General features: G+C 35.8%; 1 non-coding gene across 1 annotated transcript; it reads right to left on the bottom strand.

Moving 5' to 3' along the window:
- Positions 1-7,114: 7,114 nt before the first annotated feature.
- LOC128590919 (U6 spliceosomal RNA) lies at positions 7,115-7,221 on the bottom strand. Its single transcript, XR_008381381.1, has one exon. It is a non-coding gene; the product is annotated as a U6 spliceosomal RNA (small nuclear RNA).
- Positions 7,222-7,607: the final 386 nt, after the last annotated feature.

Raw genomic sequence — 7,607 nt, 5'->3', positions numbered from 1 at the left:
TGTCACATTTTATGGGGGCAAGACACGATTGCAAGAGGGACTTTACCTAACAATTGCAATCAGTGTAACTGGCTTATTGTACCCTCAATGAATCCCCAACAATAAAAAAAAAAAAAAAAAGAAAAAAAAAAAAAAAAAAAAGGTTTGCGTCCTTCTTTCTCTTGATACTCAGTCTAATTCCTCTATGTGTTCTAATTTTTCTTCGTTCATTTCCTATTCTCTGCTTATTAACTCCTTAGATTGGGACTGAGCGCCATTTCCACCTTTGGGCTTGTTTCCCTTTCCTTACTATATTCTCTTTCTCATTCCAGAGGCCCAGGGACACCTGGGCGCAGACGGCCTCAGAGGTTTGACACAGCGACGTCAGCGATCAAGGTGCCAACTGCGTGGTCACTTGTCTCTTGCGTCTAACAGTCTGGATGTCTGCCAAGTCGCCCGTATTCTTTCAGGTCCCTGTGGCAGAACATTGCCTTTATGTTTTTCCTGGGAAACATTTCAAATTCAAATTTAAAGATTTCCACAGGTTCAGAAAAGCCTGGTCCTGAAAGACATACTGGCACTCTAGCGTGATAGAGAAAATTAGTCGTTCAGATTGAAAAACGAAAAACACATCTAAAATCTAAGAGAGGAAAGTGTGGCTGTGAAGGATAGGGTGGGATGAGCTTGGTGGACAGGAGAAAAATGGTACTCTGTCCAATCTTCCTTACTGGCCATCTTGTTTGGATCCCGCAACTTGAATTAGGGGGTCAGCTTTTGTTCTATTCTCTCCCATTTTTAGAATAAGTTTGCCCAACATTATGACACACATGTTCCCAGTTACCATAATAGACTACATATGTAACATTAACTACATCATTTCAGAGCTCCATTTGCAGATTCTACATTTTATTTGACTCAAACTCCCCCCACCCCAAAGGAGACAGGCTGTTAATCCTTGTCCTCAGTGGAAAGCTTATGCTATGGCTGGCAAAATGTGAGAAAAAGAGGCTTTGTATTCTAGTTGCCATGTTAGCTGTGATACATACATATACATTTCATCGCTAGTGTTGCTCTTCATTAATTCATTTTGGAATTTGTAATGCAGCATTTCAGCATCGTCTTAGGGAAGCTCAGAGCAGATTTTTCTAGATGTGCAATGAACTCACTTTACACAGTGAAGTTTGCAGCTATAGTGAATAAGGGCGCCTAGATTCCTACTCGTTAGGCTGAATCTTAAACTTCTGATAAGCCCTGCGTGAAAACACATGCTCAGAACTTACCACAGAGAATCTGAGCCTCAGAGTACTGAGAGGAACAATTTAAAGAGACTGGCTCTTTCCCCATCTATGTGATGTTTGTGAAATCCAAGTGTAACAAGAAAAGGCAGAAGTTCTCTTATTTTAATGTAGTATCAATACTCTCTAGTAATGTTAAACCTGGTATCTTTATGACAGCGAAAGTCAGTGAAAATGACTGCTTGTTTCTGTGTAAAATTGGTAAAAAAAAAAAAAAAAGTGGTTAAAAAGATACGTATCAGGAAAAGGGATTATAAAAGCCAAATGATTACTGAAGGTTTTGACAATCACATTAAAATATTAGCACTTTGTATTTTGACACTTTAGAAAGAAATCTAATTCACAAAATAAGCTTTGTTTTGCTAGTTCTGTTTGAGCTTTCTTCTGGAAAAGATGGCTTTGTTTATGCCTTTTTAAAATTTTATATAAAGATGGAAGGAATGGTAAGAAAAATTATTCAAAATAGATTTGTTCCTCTAACTACAGGAACTATACATACATTAATGCTTCATGTATTAATGTTTTCATATGACAATAATTTTTTCAGATGCAATAAGTACAGTTTTCTGAGGAAAAGCTTTTTTCATGAGACAATAGCTATGTATTTTTTTCTATAAATGAACAAAAGTCATCAATTATTTCCATTCTTTTCTAATCTTTTCCTAAAAGTTCACCTTTAGAAATTCTTTCAGTGGACAAAAATGATGGTTATCAGGTAAAACATTTTTAATTTCTAACTTTAAAATATTTCATTAATCCAATTGCAACTTCAGATGTTAGGTAGAGGAAAGACCTACTGAAAAATCTACCATTTACCTCCTTTTTGCTCAGTTCTTAGAAGACTCAACAGTAAAATGATTACACACAACAACATGATTCCTGAGAGCTCAAAAGACATACAAATAATTCTTTTCTTATTTTAAAATGACAAATGCTACAGTATACACAAGAATGATTTTCATTTCAAAAGTGACAACAATATTATGTAAAAATGCTAAGGCAGCCTTTAAAAATCTTAAGCACACATAAAGTTAAATAGTAACTTTCCAAAAGATAATAAAAAATGGAAAACATGACTGTGAAACATTAAATTTTAAAAAACTAGCAAAAACACTAAAAAATGATTTAAAGTTTATTGAATCATTTTTTCTTTCAGAAGTTGTTAGATTTTCATATAAACAAGAAAAATGATATGAATATATGCACAAAGATTAGCTTTATGGGTCAAATTTCCTCTTCAAAAAAATGTGTTAGCCCCATTAAGAGTATCTGATCAACTTCCTTTGCATCAATATCAGAAAGAGACTCCTATAAAATAGATATAGAGCATTTTTTTAGAAATGCTTCTTGGAGATTGAGCGAATTCTATACTATATTGTACATACCTCATACGTCTCCCTCTCATCTATCACTCTGCATTTTATATCAAATTGATTTGACACATCACATTTGAATAAAACAGTGGTAGAACATGCGTACTCATTTACACTTCAATATTAATTGTTACACTTTTTATGCACTAAATAAATGTACAGAATTGTTAAAAAATGCATAGGAATTAAGTCAAATTAGCCAAATACGCATTGTTAAAAAAAAAGTATTTCCCTATATTATACATCACAATACTATATACATTGATATATGTAATAAGATATAAACTATTTATTATTATATAAAAATGACATTTATATCTCTATGTAAAATGTTTTATATAACATAAATGTTTCCCCAAATCTAGTAAAGCAGAATAAACTTTCATTGAATTTAGATCAGAGTTCAGAAAGTATGATTTGTCTTTATTTTATAACTGAAAAAAAAAAAAAGAAAATGATTTTCTGCACTGAGAAGCATTAGGTAGGAAGGTAGGATCTCATATAATTTATAAAATTCAGGCAGACCCAAACCTTAGGCAGCAAGATCCTCTTTGGGATCACCACTCTGTGAAAAGTGGTGCAAAATAGTGAGATTATAATCAACTGACTTTCAAAAGAATCTCCTTTAAAAATAGCTATATCACTATAGACTTTACATACTTTTGTGGGTCAAAGTCATGTTTCCCCAATGTGGTCCAAAAAAGGTAAGAGAAATTGTTCATGGGTCACTAATTTTCCCAAAAATATCCAAATGGCATAAAATGTCTTATGACTTACACAATTAGGTTGCTGTTAGCATTAAAAGTAGTTTAAGATACATATACCACAGTTTGTTAATCTATTCATGGGTTATTGGGCCAGAAATTTGAAAATTCCTTAAAAATACTATGTATTGTACAAGCTGTTTATACCAGAATGATACACTTTTTTTTTAAGGTAACAGTAACATCTAAGCCACATAACTACAGAAGAGAAAAACTGCAAACTAAACTTCTTCAAAGGAAAGTAGTTTATATGTGCATACAGGTGTTGAATGTCTTAACTTAAAGGCCTCCCTTATTTAGATGTCAAGGGCCTCAATCCAGAAGAACACTTTTACTCTTAAGAAGTAAATGAAATAGGCACCTAAACTTAACAACAACTGTGGGCCAGTATACACTTTTTTAATAGGATTAAACAAAGCTCCTAGGTCTTACCTTAGAGTTTATTTACTTTTCCATAATTCTAGAACAATGTTTCTCAATCTTAGCAGCATGGTTATTTTGACCCAAATAATTCTTTCTGCCGGAAGTCTGTCTTGTGCATTCTAAGAGGTTTAGCAGAATCCATGACCTCTACCGACTAGATGCCAGTATCCTACCTTCCACCTCATATGTGACAATTTAAAATGTCACAATCGCAAAGTATTCCCTTGGGGGCAAAAATTGAGAACTGGTGTTCTAGAGAGAAGATCAGTATGTAAAGCAAGAAGCAACAGCTGACAGCTTTACAGTAAAGGAAAAGACTGAGAATAAGACAGGACAGCCGGGTATGGTATCTCATGCCTATAATCCTAGCACTCTGGTAAACTGAGGTAGGAGGATCACTAGATCTCAGGAGTTTAAGACCAGCCTGAGCAAGAGGGAGCCCTGTCTCTCCTAAAAACAGAAAAATTAGAATCATGCTTGGCACCTACAGTCCCATTACTCAGGAGGCTGAGGTCACTCTGGTAAACTGAGGTAGGAGGATCACTAGATCTCAGGAGTTTAAGACCAGCCTGAGCAAGAGGGAGCCCTGTCTCTCCTAAAAACAGAAAAATTAGAATCATGCTTGGCACCTACAGTCCCATTACTCAGGAGGCTGAGGTAGAAGGATTGCTTGAGCCCAGGGGTTTGAGGTTGCTGTGAGCTAGGCTGACACCACAGCACTCAGCCTGGGCAAGAGAGTGAGACCCTATCTCAAAAAAAAAAAAAAAAAAAAAGAGGACAGTAATAACAACTGGTTGCACAGCATCCTGGGTTAATTTAATGCAGGGACTTCAATCACTACGCTATGTTTAAACATTACTACCATAAATATGAACAGCAAATATTTTATTCATTATTAATATAGAGAGTGCCTATAGTAAGCACATCCCTATGTTTTTGGCAATGAAGAAAACTTAATGTAAGCTAATATACCCCTTTGGAAGGAAATTTGGAGAATACTCAGGGATCTAAATGTAGACCTGCCATTTGATCCTGCAATTCCTCTTCTAGGAGTATATCCAAAAGACCAAAAATCATTTGACAACAAAGACATTTGCACCAGATTGTTCACTGCAGCTCAATTCATAATTGCCAAGTCATGGAAGAAGCCCAAGTGCCCATCGACCCATGAATGGAGTAATAAATTGTGGTATATGTATACCACGGAATACTATACAGTAAAGGAAAAGACTGACATGGAGACTTTACCTCTTTTATGTTTACATGGATGGAGCTGGAAAATATTCTTCTTAGTAAAATATCTCAGGAATGGAAAAAAATATATCAAATGTACTCAGTACTACTACAAAACCAATTTATAATCACTCAGACTTTCCTATGAAAGATGAATCACAACGATAGCCCAGGATGAAGGGGGGGGTGGATTGATAGAGGAAGGGTTAACAGGGGGACCACACCTATGGAGCATATTGCAAGTACAAGTTGGATCTATCAGGTATAGAACACAAATGTCTTAACATTGTAATTGGGTAATTGAGGTGAAGGCTATGTTGATTAGTAGGATGTAAGCACTCCAATTTGTACAAATAAACAACACGTTGAATCCCACAATGTCATAAATATATTTATGATCTATGTACTAATGACTTAATTAAAAAAAAATAAAACTTAATGCTCACTGTGGTGATCTTGAGTCATTAAGAAATTGTTAAAGATTTTCTTCAGTATACCCCATCAAGAAAGACAGAAAAGACATAACATATTAGAGGGAGATTTTCAGCAAAAGATTAACCGTTTCAAACTTCAGATCAATTAATGTTTATCTGAAAAAAATGCCTCTGTGATAATGTACATACTAGATTTTCCAAGACAATGTTAATTAGGAATATTTTCTTTCATTGCTAGCTCTTTCTTAATTTATGAATTCCATTCATAAAAGAAATTCCTTGTTCCCTGGTAAAATCCTGCTGTATTATGATGTGTGCCTAATTTATTGTATCATAGTTCTTGTCAAAGATAAATTCTGCCAGCTGCTGCCTGGTCTGAGATGTCCATGACAAATCTAGGGAGAGAGTGTTTTGTTCAGAAGAGGTTCTAGAGCCATTTTCCAGAACCCAGGTCAAAGAAACTCAACGTGCAGAATCCCACAAAGCAAAATCAGCATGCAGAGTAGAAAAGGAAAACAGAGGGGACCAAAGGAGCTGACTAGTGTTAAACAAAACAATGGAAAGTGAAAGATTTGGCAAGAGTCAGAAAAGGGGGGGCTCGAGATCCAATGCGTGTGTATAGCTCAAAGTCTAATTTTGCAAGAAGTTTTGTGAATTCAACTTACAATATTTAAATAAATGAGCAAGCCCAATTCTAAAGTATGAATGGCAGTCTGAGAAAAGTTATGGGAGTCAGAAAAGAGCTAGGACAGGTCTCAACCTTTTAGTCATGATCTTTAATAAACCTCTCTCCTGCCTGAGGCCGTGAGGGGAGAGTCAAGATAAGAAGATTCCAGTAGGAAGCAGCAAAAGGGTATTGGAAGGAAATCAATAGTTACGTTCTCTATTCACTATTAAAACCAATCAGCTAACATGTAGAACCATACTTTACGTGGAATCTAACCCAATTGTTAGCTGTGTAATTTTTAACAAGTTAACTTCTCTGATCTTTAGTTTTCACATATGAAATAAACACACATACTAAGTAAAACCCTAGTAAAATGAACATTCACATTTGCTCACACTATTGGTGATTAACTACCAGTTTTCACCCAGTCCACCTTCTCAAATGAAGGTGGGCCAGACAAAACTGGGGTTCCATAAGCGATTCTAGTCATTTGGATCTCTCTGAGTTCAATAGATTGCTACTTCCTCATAATACACATCAGAGTATCTTAAGTTTTATGCTTTTTGTGATGCAACCAACTAAAATGCATCATTTTCATAATTTCACAATAATACAGTCCTGCATTTTCTTATTTTTATTTTTGTTTTTTTTTTTTTGTAGAGACAGAGTCTCACTTTACCACCCTCCGTAGAGTGCCGTGACATCACAGGACTCACAGCAACCTCCAGCTCTTAGGCTTTCGCGATTCTCCTGCCTCAGCCTCCCTGGGCAGGAGCAGCTGGGACTACAGGGGCCTGCCATAACGCCCGACTATTTTTTGGTTGCAGTTCAGCCAGGGCTGGGTTTGAACCCGCCACCCTCGGTCTATGGGGCCGGCGCCCTACTCACTGAGTCACAGGCGCCGCCCAGTCCTGCATTTTCTTTTTTTTTTTTTTTTTTTTTTTTTTAAAATATGGAACGCTTCACGAATTTGCGTGTCATCCTTGCGCAGGGGCCATGCTAATCTTCTCTGTATCGTTCCAATTTTAGTATATGTGCTGCCGAAGCGAGCACCAGTCCTGCATTTTCAATGGTTAAATTTTCTGGACACAATTTGATCTCACAGGGATGTTTTACACTAGCTACTTTATCGGGTCAGACAAGGAAGATCTAGTTTTGGGGGGCCTGAGGCTTATGCAACTTTGTAAGAAAAAAATATAGGTATATACAAGGTTATTAATATAATATTTGGTATGAAAGAGAATGCTCATTTAGAATGGAAAGAGAATTATATATTTTTAATAAGAATTAAATATTTTTAATAAGAAATTAAAAATCAGGGCATTGTAAGGAGCTCTTGTATATGAAGAACCCTAAAACTTAAGCCTCATTAGCTTTGTGGTACATCTGCTTCTGGGCCTGGATGAGGATTAAAGAAGATCATATATGAAAATCCTTAA

This window comes from Nycticebus coucang, chromosome 7, assembly GCF_027406575.1.
Source record: "Nycticebus coucang isolate mNycCou1 chromosome 7, mNycCou1.pri, whole genome shotgun sequence".
Taxonomy (NCBI): Eukaryota; Metazoa; Chordata; class Mammalia; order Primates; family Lorisidae; genus Nycticebus; species Nycticebus coucang.
Note: the sequence above shows the minus strand (reverse complement) of the source record. Positions and strands in the feature narration are given on the sequence as shown.